We start from the raw sequence: 13,406 nt of genomic DNA, 5'->3' as shown, positions 1-13,406 counted from the left end.
AGATTTATGTGTTTAGATTTTTCTTCTTTTATATGACTATTTAAATCATCCCCTCAGATAAAACATATGCTCCTACTGTCTGACCTACCACAGTCTCCAGAGTATTATCTGTTTTTCAGACCTCATGCCCTTGTACCTTTGGCTTCAGAATCACTTACCCTTGCCCCATCCTGTCTAAGCCCTTCCTCTGTCCTGGCATTGCCTAAGGTGACAAGGAGCCATCCTGGCTGTCACTGAATGCTTGCCTCTTGTTCTGTCCCTGCTGGCTCCATCTATGTGCTGTGTTCCTCACAGGGCTGCAGAAAGGGAAGCATTTTCAAGTAGAAGGGAGAATAGGAGACAAAGATAAAAATGAGAAATAGAGGAAAGAAATGCTGAATTGAGTTTTATGGAATTTCCCCTCTACAGAAACCTTCATCACACTCAGTCTAGGACTGCTGCAGAACTCTAACAGTACTGTGTGCTAATGCATGATCTTCTCTCAGGTAATGGGGATCAAAACCATCTAGAAATGAGATGGATTGAAAAATAAAACTTGAATTCCTGCTATGGTCAGTGCTGATGTCGATTGCAGAGCCCTGGCTGACTGAATAATATGTGATGCATGTCTGGAATCACACTGAACTGCTCAGCATTCATCTCTCCAGTTCCCTCTGTGTCTCCCTGTGTTGAATGGCAGCCTAAGACTGGAAAGACAAGGGCAGATAGAGCTGGAAGGAATATTGGAGAAAAGAGGTGGTGTTCTTCCCACTGGGGATTGATTGAGAAAAATATTCACAGACATATTTGCCACAAGAAGTACTGTGCAAGTTTATCACTATGTGTTGAACCTCACTAAGCTTGGATGTTGGTTTAACAACAGTTTACCAGCTGTTCCATCTGATTGTTTCAAATCCAACATTATATCATTGTTGACAGATTGCCTGATAGAGCTGGTTAGCCTGGGTCTTCTATCATCTACCTCATATGTAGCATTTACTTTGTGATGGTAGACACTTAGCTGCGCAAGAAACTATTCAGACACAGGTCTTAACTTTGTTTTCATGCCAGTTTATCCTCTTAGAACTCAGTTTAAGGTTGTATTTCTGGTCAATGTATTTTAAATAAATACTAAATAAATCTGCAAGACTAACTCTTAGAGAAATTAATTGAAGTTTGGTGTACAAATGATGAGAGGTCTAGATTTTAAAATACTACAAATTCTGGAAGGTGTTTTCAGATTCTGCAGGGGGTTTTCCTGAAGTTGTAGGGAAGGTTACTGATTGTCTTAATGTCATGATGGCTTTAGTGGCTCTAGTAGTTGAAAGACCATTTTGCTTGTAGATAGGCATTTTTGTCTTTTTTTTTTCATTGCATGATAGAAGGGAAATGGTGCTAACTGATGTTTTCTAAATATTGGGGGGTGTATCATAACATAATAAACTTTCTTAAATTACAGACAAATCAAACAGCTTCATCCAGTTTGCAGTATCACACCTTTACTTTTCTAATTATTTACATCAGGATTGATCTCTTGTTTACTCATTGTTTCCAGATTAGGACAGTGATACCAGATGCCGGCTAGAAGGGACATTTGCACAGATATATATTTGTGTCTTTTGTAACTGTATCTTAATGCACCTTTTTTTTTAACAGAGGTTTCAGCATTTACTAGCAAAGCACTGATTGTTTTTCTGAGTTTATGTTTTTGTGAGATAAGATTTTTGGGTAAAGGCTTTTAGGTAAACATGATGCTAAAGACACATGATTGTAATACTACATTTGCATAAGAGAGTAAATATTATTAAGTCTTAAACTCCGATCCAGTCCTTGATTGTTTATGTGGTATGATTTCAGGCCAAATCCTGCACTGCTCTTTTGCTTCATTTCGCCTAGTGGGCTATAGGTATTGAAAGTAAATTTAATGGGACGCTTATGTACAAACCTGGAATGTTATAGCCTATTTAGTCAAGGACTCAAGCTGCTGGATTGTTTGTAAATAAAATGCATAATCCTAAAACAATAGAGAAACTTGCTTGTATAATCCTCAAATACTTTTTCCTCTAACGCGTTTTTCTGTAGTGTACTCTAAACACAACCATCATGAGATAAAGTATTTAACCAATACTCATTTGGGATGGCTTTGTAATGCAGCTGTGGCTTTATGATTGGCTGAAAATGTCCCATAACAGTAATACTAATAAGATCTCACATCACTGTGTACAGTTTTTACTTTGTGCCTTCAGTAGCTTAGGAAATGGCATGAGCTTGCACACAAACATATCTTTTAATACCTCAGATTAATATCTGTGTACTCTGGAATATGTTTGTGTGTTTAATCTTGCAGGTTGTTAGTATCACCATGCTGTTTTGGAAATGAAAAACGTAAACTAGGAAACTCTTCATGTAAAAATTTCTTCATACATCTTTGATATAAGTGGATTTCCACCAGAGCGTAATTGAATTAGGGAATATATGGAATAAATTTTTAAAGCAGGCATGAATGCTTGTTTAACCTTCAGATGAGATTATATTACAAGTGGTTGAAAAGAAAGCATTCTTAGTTTACACAATTTTTTCGGGAACTTGATTCTCAGCACTTGCAACAGAGGTAATTACATATCAATTTTCTCCCCTTTATGTGCACTTGTGTGAGAGCCAGGTTCATATTCATGGGAAGGTTTTGTAAACTTAATTGTAACTGAAAGCCATGTATGGGAGGAGTGAGAACTGTGGCTCTTCTTAGGCAACCAGTAGATAGCCATATTCTAATAACTGCTGTCATGCTGTTCTTTCTCAATGTAAAAATGGAGACGATGATAATTCTTAATTGTTCTTAACACCTCTACCAAATTGTTTTTAATGGGTTTATGCTGTAATCATATTTTACCTGCTCTCAAATACCTGGAGTGAAGTTCTCTAAATTTTATGAGATGCTTACCGTTGCTCATATATCAATTCTAAGACATTTGGTTCTTGTTTGCTATAGCTTGCACTTATTTATAGTTAATATCATGGTGACATGCAAGATATCAAACAGAGCTTGGATTCCTTTTGAGCTGGATGGGTTATTTTCCTACCCTTAAGATTTTACATTCTAAACAGAGACATTGGGCAAATGGTAGAAGAGAGAGGTAGCCTAAAATGTTGCTATGGGCCAGCAGTACATGTCTTTGATCATTAGCATGCTGTACAGTGAATTTTCTTTCATCCTCAGTGTAGCCATTTGAGCTGCAGAAGCAACAGAGCAGTGAACACCATAGCAGCTACTTCTTTTGCCAGAGTATAGAAGTGATGAGGGGAACTAGACAGAAGAGTAAACAAACTTCGATCCGATATATCAAGCTGACCAGAAAAAGTATCAGTAGTTCAAATTCCTCACTGTAGGGTCTAAAAAGAATGTTAATAAATTGGTCTGTGTGTAGATGTAGTAGAAACTTTCTGATTTTGGAGCGAAATGTTAGGGTATTCATGCATTTTGCAGAAGCGAGTTTGGTTGTATACTGATGTCTGAACAAAGTTATTTTTGTCTAATACAGGCTGCTGATTTGTATAATATGCCCATGCATAAGTCTTCATACAGGGATACTCAGTTCACAGAGTGATTTGTATCTAGCAAGAGAGCAGAAAGGACTGCTTATATTCCTTTGGTACACCTGGTAGGTATAGATAGAATTAATTAACTTAGGTTTTGCTCAAAAGTGACATGCCAGCCCATGACAGCAAAAAGTGTTTGTTCCTGATGACAGTCATTCACTTTCTGCTGGTTCAGAAGGCTTCCCTGAAGGAATTTTAATTGATCTGCACTTACCCAAAATAAATCAGAAACACTGCTGTATCCTAGAGATTAAAGCAAAAGGGAAAATACTGGAATACAGAGTATGTGATTTTTAAGGTTTGCTTTGAGATGAAACTTGGGACATGGAGATGCTGACCTTCATTTATGTAAGTGTTGAACTGAGTGAGAACATATGGATGAAGTTACAGACTCAAACACAGGAGACCGTCAAACAGTTTAAGAAGCAGAACCTTGCTTTGTAGCTGTCTGCTCTGACAGCTTTGGGACTGTGGACTGGGGAGAGGAAGGCTACTACTGCTTTGCAGTAAAACTTTGCTACCTCATTTTTAATTTTTTTTTTTCTCCTTTCTGTTGTGATGCTAGTTTGTAGAAGTCAATCAGATTTATTCAGTGTGTAGAGAGAACCATGGGACTTCACCTTGCAATTCAAAAGTACCTAGCCTGTGCTCAGGTGCAAGTAAGACTAGACTCCCTGGCACATAATTTTTTTTGTAGTGAATATAAGTGTAAAATGGATCTAAGAATATGAATTAGTGCTAGCGTAAATCAGTATACAAGGAGAGAGGACTGATCATCCTGGTTCAGACGAATGGTTCACTTATGCCGCCATCCGTCTCTTGGAAGGGGTGTATTTCAAGAGTATCTCACTCTGCCTCTTGACTCATGAAAACTCCTTGCATCAACAACATCCTTGGGAAGTTGACTATAGTTCTGTCACTCGTTTTGTGCAGAAGAAACAAGAGCTTTATTAGGCAGCTCCTAAGTTCAAGGGATAGAGATCAGATGATATCTGTGCAACCTCCCCATCTTTTTCAGGCTTTTGTGGTCTTCTGTCATGCCCTCACTCTTTTCCTGTCTGGATAGTTAGAGTGTACTGAATTGTTCCTCATATGGAAACCATCCTAGGCCCTTGATCAGGTCTATTTTCTTCTCTTAACAATTGCAGTTAGTTGTGCTCTGTGCTGGACACCAAATTGGAGCATACTTTTCAAGATGACGATTAATGCACTGGCAAATTACATGTTAGTGTTGTTCCTTATTCTTTTCCTAGTTTTTAACATTTAGTTTATGATTTTGACCTTGGTGAAGTGCTGAGTTTCATGTTTTCATGGAGCCATCCATAAACCCCAAGTCTCACTTTCTGAGCTGCAAGATGTGGTGAAATAGAGAGCTGTTTGTTGAACAGAAGATCAAAATTCGAATGTTTGTCAGTGATGGAAAGTCTAATCAATTTCCAGTATTCCTGTGTTCAGCAAATTGTGATTGCCTGCTTGAACCCTGCCAACATATTCAAAATTTCTTGATGGTGCAAAATAAATAATAGAAAATCATCATACAATTTATACAGTTATGCTTTACAAAGTACATAGTCCTGTTATTATGAGTCTCAGGAGTGGAATGGGTGACAACTTAAAGTTACTACTTTACAAAGTAAGAAATAGGCACAATGTGTGGAATTTCTTTGAAGCTATCCATTATATGTGTGTAATAATGGCCTTCAGGTGTGTTTAGAAGTGGTGGTTGTAGTACCTTGCTAAAAACACAGTAATGGATGCTTGCTCTTACTATATTCCTTTCTCTTCTTACCCTTAGATAGTTTCAAGTGAAAGTTAAGGACCATTTGTCCTTATCTGCCGTATTGGTGACGCACACTTCTGGAAGGAGGACCAGATTGGGCAAAAAGGCAGACCATCCCCTCCAACAGCACAGCAAGGTGACTAAGTGACTCTGAAGAAATGTAAGTGATTTATAACTGAACTATGGCTGTGGCTGTTTCTACTGTGGATTTATATGCTCTGTGGGAGGAATACAGTACCATGTCATTGAAATGTATTGCTTATTGCTGTAAAATGTGATTTAGAAAGAAATTTGTGGAGCATACAGAAACTATGTACTCTTCCTATGTTTGTGTGGTGGTAAGCTATACTACAGTTTTCCAAATGGCAATTGCTCTTGGAAGTTAAGTGATGCAAGAGTCACAAACCTGTTTTTCTACCATTTTCTACTCATCTAGATCTGAGTTAATTTAGATGCTTAGAAATTAAGCATCTAAATCTCAATTAATCGTCACAGATTCTGCTTGCCCTCAGGAGAGAAGCTGGAGAGATCTCTAGAGGCCCATCCAACTCATCCTAAAATTAGTGCCTAAGGAATTCAGTATTATTCTTTGAGTAGCTTGCTTCTCTCCACTGACCACTTAGCTTTAGCCTAAGTGTTCAGTGAACACTTCAACTTGGCATGTCTGCATAAGAAGCACTGCCAGCTTCTTTTCTCCTCCTTTTATTGTTGTTTTCCCTCAGCATTTGTAGCTGCTCATAAATTTGGAGGATGGATCTGGCTGAAAATAACTGGTTATTTGTATGGTTTTGTTTTCAACTGGGTTTATCCCAACCTTCTCTCACATGGCTGTCCAAGGTCTGTGACTGGTACAAAAGGTGATGGGGATGGGAAGTAGCAGCCAAAAGCATGGGGGAGTACATAATAGCTTCTTTTGGCAGCTGTGCTAGTTTCTGCAGCTTAAATTGCATGGTGAACGATACTCTCAGACCTTGAAGATATTTTTAGTGTTCTGCCATTTCTAAGGCTGGAAAAACTTGAGTGAGGCACCCTTACTCATTATCTAATGGGAAATCACTGTTTTGTTGTGCATTTCACGCTGTGGTTTTTCAGGGTCTTTTATATCCTTTGTAACTTAAAATTCAGATCTCCAAAAGCAGGAAATGGTCATAACTGGCTAGCAATAAGATGGTGTCTGAATTTTAGTGTAGACATGATACTGTATAATTCCCACATACATACATACATACATAATTTCAGAATCTTAAAAATGCTAGGCATATTTTGTATGGCACCAAGCATGATGCATGGGCTGGGTGATACCATATGATTAGCAGTTTGGCTAATTTAAGCACAAGATCCTTGCCTCTCCTGAATGGTTGAATATTGAATCACATAAAATTCTCACATTAAATACCTAATGGAAGAGTGTTAAGAAGACAGATCCAGTCTTTTCTCATTGGTGCCCACTGACAGGATGATAGCCTGCAGGTACAAATTGAATATGGAAAATTCCATTTAAACAAATTAAAAAACTTGTGGATGATCAAACACTGAAGCAGACTGTCCAGTGAGGCTGTAAAGTTTCAACCCATGGAGGTACTCCAAAACCCAATAGGACACAGTGAGAAGCAGCCTGCTGCATCTGACCCTGCTTGAGCAGGGCTTTCGACTTGATTTTCTGAGGTCCATTCCAACCTCAACTGTTCTATGATTTCAGGAATATTTATAGGTAAGCATCTGCCATCTTATTTTGTGATTTTTAAATTTTATTTAGTTTTTCCTATTTTCCTGTACTTAGCTATTCAGTTTAGGGTTTTACTTAAGTTTTGGCTAAAGATGAGAGATGGCAGAAGTTGCAGGCTTTCTGAAATGTGTTAAGTTATATTTAAATACTTGTGAATATAACTATGAAAATCACATTGAAGTCTGTGAAAATATTTTTTAGCCATGAATTACCTCCATAATTCACATGATGTGGATAGTCACATGATAGAGATTTTAGATGTTTAAAATTAGTATCTTTTTCATTTGATACATGGAAATAAAGATACATTTTTTAGTATCATTTTGTGTTTGGGGGAAAAAAAAAAAGAGAGAAGGCAAAACTAGGGACAAATTCTTGGAGGCTCTGTTGTCAGATACTTGCAAATGGCCATTCTAGGACAGTCCACAATTCAAGTGGATGCCAATGTAAACATTTAAAAACTGGGCAAATGTAGAATGAGACTTCACAATTTAGCCCTCCATCTTCTATGAATGTGTGATCCAGGGGCTTTCTTGTGTTTTGAAATACAAAAAAAGGAACTCTCCAAATGTCAGCTTTCTTGAATTTCAACTTTCTTAGTTTGGCAGACACTTGCTGTCCACAGTTGTGCTATAGGTTGAATGTTTTTGCAAAAGCTTCTGTGAGATGGGTGTATCATTTATGAAAATGGAAAACAAAATGGTCTAAAAAAAAGACTCTAGGAACTCGCTTGCTTTTGAGCAAAAACTTGAAATTTGGAAACAAATCTTGATTGGTTTATAAGATGTGCTTTTTGCCATGCCTCTGAACGTCTGTTCTTATTGCACTGAATTATAAGCTTTTGAAAATAGCTGCTTACTCATAATCAGAAGAGGCTTATTACTTTGTCAGCATATTCTGGCAATATTCTCTCTATATTCTTAAGCCCCTAGAAATTATTGAGTCTGTCCTGGCTTGGAGATCAAACTTGGTGCAACATTTTTCTGGGACAGTGTATTTTGAAGTTTATGCTTGTTGAGAATTCTGTTTTTCTGCATCATACACTTAGTTTTCCCAAGTACTCTTTGAGATGGGTGTCAAGAATGTTATCCATCAAATCAAAAAATAACCCAAGGTGCTGTAAATCTGAGCTGGTCACCGTAGACTTCTTTAATCAGTGATGAGAGAGGGAGGCTTACACAGGAGGATTCCCATAGCATCATTTTATGTCTGTTTTAAGGTGTGGTGATTCATCCTTTGAAGGTGCCTGTTTCTTATCACTGACAATAAAAGAAGCCTAAGGTGATCAGCACAAATTCAGACATCTAAATTTTCTATTAATGTTAAGGCAGATAAATTCCATCTCATATGACATAATATGAGACTTAAGACGCAGAGATATTACCACTGACATTGAAAAATACTTCCTGTTTTCATGTTTGTAAACAAAATTGTTTTGAAATTTATTTCTTTGTGGTTATGGTGATTCAAATGAATCCTATTAAAAAGGACATATTCCATACTGCTTAGCCACTGCGTGTAACCATTAAAACAGTATCACAGTATCACAGTATAACTAAGGCTGGAAGAGACCTCGAGGATCATCGAGTCCAACCTATCAACACAGACCCCATGACTAGACCGTGGTGCCAAGTGTCACGTCCAATCTCCTCTTGAACGCCTCCAGGGACGGTGACTCCACCACCTCCCTGGGCAGCCCATTTCAATGACGAACAACTCGCTCAGTGAAGAACTTTCTCCTCACCTCGAGTCTAAACCTCCCCTGGCACAGCTTGAGACTGTGTCAAATGCCATTTTACTATTAACTATGAGGTAGCGATAGATGTTGGCTTTTTTCTTTCTATATTTTGTCTCTAGGTTGTGAAATGCAGATCTTTTGATTACATTGTTACTTAATTTCTAGTAAGACAGTAAAAGGCATGTATCATGAGATTATAGCATTGTTGCTGTAGTACAACTTGTAATCAAAGACTGAGTGAAAAAAACCTGCTGCTAACAGAAGAGATGGAAATGTGCTTTTAGCTAATTTTTAAAAGCAAATTAACTAGGTGAGTTTTCCAATGTGAAAAAGTTTGCTCTACTGTCAACCAATATTGATAATGTGTTCTATAAAGCAAAATTATGATTAAAGATTATTTTCCACTTGTATTAAGGTGTTGGTTTTTTGGTTTTTTTTTAGTAATTTAAGCTGCTATCTGTATTTGAGTAATGGCAGCTACATTGCCTAACATTGGTTGATAACATACCACCTTCCTCAGTTTTAGGGCTGTGTCTAGGGAGTGCTTTTAATAATGGGAAATTCCACACGGAATCAATCGCATTCCATGTAGGTGGTGAATCAAGTTGCCATTGTGCTGTTGATCTGACTCAGAATTTAAAGGCAACCTGTAATTTCAATTAGGCAGAAAGGGAAAGATGTTTTGATTGGTGCAGGCATTCTTAGAAAACATAAATATGTATTGATGGTTTTGCTAAAACTGCCTCTACACTATGCATCTTGTCTCAAGTCACAAAGCAGCAAGAGGTAGGAAAACCTTTTGCCAGCATGTTTTTATTTCCTCATCTTGTATAAGCTCTCATCTCCAGTGGGTTTTGGATCATCAGATTCCTGAATTACTTTATTGAGACCATCAATTAATTGGATGTTATGCACATTCTGGCTGTTGGTTTACTACTTTGTGAGTCCTATAAGTTTGATTTGAGGTATCCTTCCATTGCTGTGAGGGAGTGAAAGGTGAGTGATAGACTGAATAAGGATGCCACCTAAGCAGATTACCTTCCACTGAAATGGCAGTTTTACAGATTCTGGTGTCCTGCATGCAGCTGCAGTTCATTGGCATTGAGCTGTTCAGGAATTGGAAATTATATGAAACATGCATTTGTAATGGAACACAATATTCTTCATATAAGATCAGTAAATGTTTTTATAGGATTACTGTCTGTTAGTAAACAGCTGCAGTGTTATGCTTCAGAGGTAGAAGCATTTGAATGGTAATGAAGGGATTCTTGTATACAGCTAACAAAGCATGGTGAGATCCTTTGGGGCATAAGTCATGACATATGTAGTAATAGTAACAATACAGTGGATTTCATCTGAGGATTTCAAAGCACTTTGTAGAAAACAATAATGAATTCAGTGTCACCCTAACGCCCTGTGGAGTACTGCTGAGACTACTGAAATCATTAGGTGGGCTGAATGCAGAAATGCCGTATCATGTTTGCTGTGTGTTGGTTACCGTGCCTTCGCCGTGCGCAGGTAAATTGGGAAGCTTTAGACACATATATATCCTGGTCGATATTTTTGACACAGAGATGTTAAGGAACAGGAAAATGGATTGGCTTGTTACAGGCAAACTAATTCCAGCATAAGCATCCTAAATCCAAAATAATTCAAAATTGTCTGGCTGCTTGCAGTGGCAACTGGTTTGGGCTGCTGGATCTATCTGGATTCTGCCATTTAGTTATGTATTTTCCCTGAACCGTGTGGGGATTGTGCCCGGAGCTCAGCTGTGCTCTGTGATGAAGATGATGTTTTTGACTGCTTCATATGAAAAGAATTAACTGCAGATACCTGGAATGAATATTGTCGTCGCTTGATATTATACAGTTTGGAGCACTGAAGATATTCCTGAAGATAACACTGTGCAAACACAGTGCAGATGGAACCTGGCCATTTAGAGTAACAATTTCATGAGTTCTGATATGCTGACATATGTGTATGTCAGAAAACCAGAATATTTATATGTGTTAAAACCACCGGTATGAAATACATTAAACACAAACAGCTTTTCAAGGGCAAGACAGTAGTTGCACAAACACTGTAGTTGTAAAGTATAAGAGCAGAAACCATCTGTTGTGTAGTGTTTTTTGATGAAAACATGAAGGATGGAAACCAAAGCTAATTAAACAGCTATCCCATGATTCAGGCTTTTAAAATAATCTTATTTAGAAAATGGGTTTGGAGAGACAACTTTAAAAGACACTTTGGGTTTGTCTCGTTAGCACTACTGCCTGTTTAAGGCCTTCTTTTTTACGTCATTGCTAAGGACCATTCACTTACCTCTTCTCCCTTTTGTTGAAGGAGATATCAGTAGTATCTTAAAAGTATTGTTTAATGTTTTTGCTATTTTAGGGCTCACATTTAGTGGTAGTGAAATACAAAATTGCTTCTCTTCTTTGTCAGTAGCAACAAATGAAAACATGCAGGTTCTCAACTGACACAATTTGGGCTAAAATCATATTTTAAAATAGAAACCAAGTGCGGGTTATGCTAATAGAACCTCATTTGTAATTTAAACTGCAGCTGTTAACATTCAATAATGGAGCCATACATCAAGGAGTTTTCTGCAAAAACAGAAAAATACTAATTCTTCATCCTCAGATCTGCAAATCCAGACTGATGGGATTTTAGCCCTTCATCTTTTAGTGACAGGCAGCATCATCAGTGGAATAAAACTAAAATGTGATCCCCTTTCTCTCCACCTCCTTCCCCTAATTTTACACTGACAGAGAAAGAATCACAGTTTTAGCTGGTGTCTTTGCTCAGGGGAAAAAATGGTCTGTTGTCAGGTCTTTCAGGGAGAAAGAGCTCTTCAGGGGAGCAGCTAAATGGTATTTTGATTCTCAGGGTGCGTCTTATACCTGTATTTTTGCAAGATGTGATAAATGATTTCTGAGACAGTTGCTGAGAGCAGAATCAAGGTCATCAACCTTCCCCCAAGAGGTCGTTATCTCTCAGTTCTTGTTTCTGATGAAAATGTTTAACATGGGGGAGATGGGCTCCAGATGAGCTATCTGAAACTATGCAGTCGCATGTGAGCAATCCCCAGCTGCATGTTAGTAAAAGGTGTACTTCTGCCTTTTCAACTGCAAAAATCAGTGTCTGATCAAATTTTTCTAGATGAATTCTAATTGATTTTGCAATAATTTAGTGAATGCATGTTGAAGTTTATCATTCTAAATCCCATCACATGCATACATTACTGCAAAGTCCTCTAAAATTCCTGATGAAATAGAAGCCTTTGGGTATTTTGGAGTTGAGACCTCCTGTGTCTTTGGAGAAATTTGGTTTGAAGCCCTACAGCTAAATTTCAAAGCTCTTCATTGTCTGCAAATGAGTTGCTTCTATGCTAGATGTGGCTTATGAATCTGAGTCCCTGCACATGGCTGGAAATTCTCAGTTGTCTGAAAAGATAAAAGATATAAATCTCCCATAGCAAAAGATATCTTTACAGACTGCTATACCAAACAAAATTAATGTGTTCTTACAAGAGAAAATGGTTATCATCTTAGTATTAATAGGCTTTGGTATCATCTCTGTTAGCATTTTAGTTCAAATCAGGACTGCACTTTAGAAGTATGAAGATAAAACAACCTGCCTTTGAACCTTCCTAATACTGAAGCTGAACAAAGACAAGTCCTCCAAAAATTGACCAAAAGTCTGCAGTAGTACAAAGTAAGTGTCTTGAAGTACAGAACACTTGGGTGTAAAATGCTTGGCTCCAGCTGTTCTGCTGTATAAGGACATTCTTGTTGGGCTCTCCTGTTTCCTAATGTATGTGTTTTCTTAGTTAAATAAGATCATGGGGATCCTTGTCACAAAGTCTGTAAACTCTGCCCTCCCCCATCCTTATCTGGGAGTAATGCAGTATTTCTACTTTTTGCTAAGATGTTAGTTTAGTCTGTAGCTATAAAGGTCTGCTCTGGAATTAAAAGTGTTTTCAAATAGCCACATGTACTTATATGTCCAATGGGCTGGTTTTATTTCATTTGTTTAAAATGTTACTGAATCAGGAATAGTTTCTATTTCCATTAAAACTGTCATTTAAAGGGTAGTGTCTTGAAGTTTTGATCTTGCCTTCTCTATTCACATTTCTAAGGTAAGCTTTAAAATGGTATCTTGCATCTGGGTCGAGGCAATCCCAGGCACAAATACAGGCTGGGCAGTGACTGGCTGGAAAACAGCCCTGAGGAGAGAGACTTGGGGGTGCTGGTGGACAAGAAGCTCAACATGAGCTTTCAATGTGCACTTGCAGCCCGCAAAGCCAATCAGATCCTGGGCTGCATCAGAAGTGCGGCCAGCAGGTCAAAGGAGGTGATCCTCCCCCTCTACTCAGCTCTGGTGAGAACCCACCTGGAGTACTGCGTCCAGTTCTGGAGCCCCTATTACAAGAGGGATCTGGAGGTGCTAGAACATGTCCAGAGAAGGGCCACGAGGATGATCAGAGGGCTGGAGCACCTCTCCTATGAGGACAGATTGAAGGAGTTGGGGCTGTTCAGTCTGGAGAAGAGAAGGCTCCAAGGTGGCCTTCCAGTATCTGAAGG

General features: G+C 38.2%; 1 protein-coding gene across 2 annotated transcripts in view; it reads left to right on the top strand.

Annotated features, from left to right (window-relative positions):
• The window catches only part of FOXP2 (forkhead box P2), a 434,778-nt gene that overhangs the window by 59,360 nt on the left and 362,012 nt on the right, over positions 1 to 13,406 (top strand). For both annotated transcript variants that reach the window (XM_068169900.1, XM_068169890.1), the window contains exon 2: positions 5,372 to 5,516. The gene's annotated coding sequence lies outside the window, so the exon portion shown is untranslated. The remainder of the gene's footprint in view (positions 1 to 5,371; positions 5,517 to 13,406) is intronic.

This window comes from Melanerpes formicivorus, unplaced genomic scaffold (assembly GCF_026170545.1).
Source record: "Melanerpes formicivorus ecotype bairdi unplaced genomic scaffold, bMelFor1.0.p_v2 SCAF_3, whole genome shotgun sequence".
NCBI lineage: Eukaryota > Metazoa > Chordata > Aves > Piciformes > Picidae > Melanerpes > Melanerpes formicivorus.
This window is presented reverse-complemented; position numbering and strand designations above follow the sequence as displayed.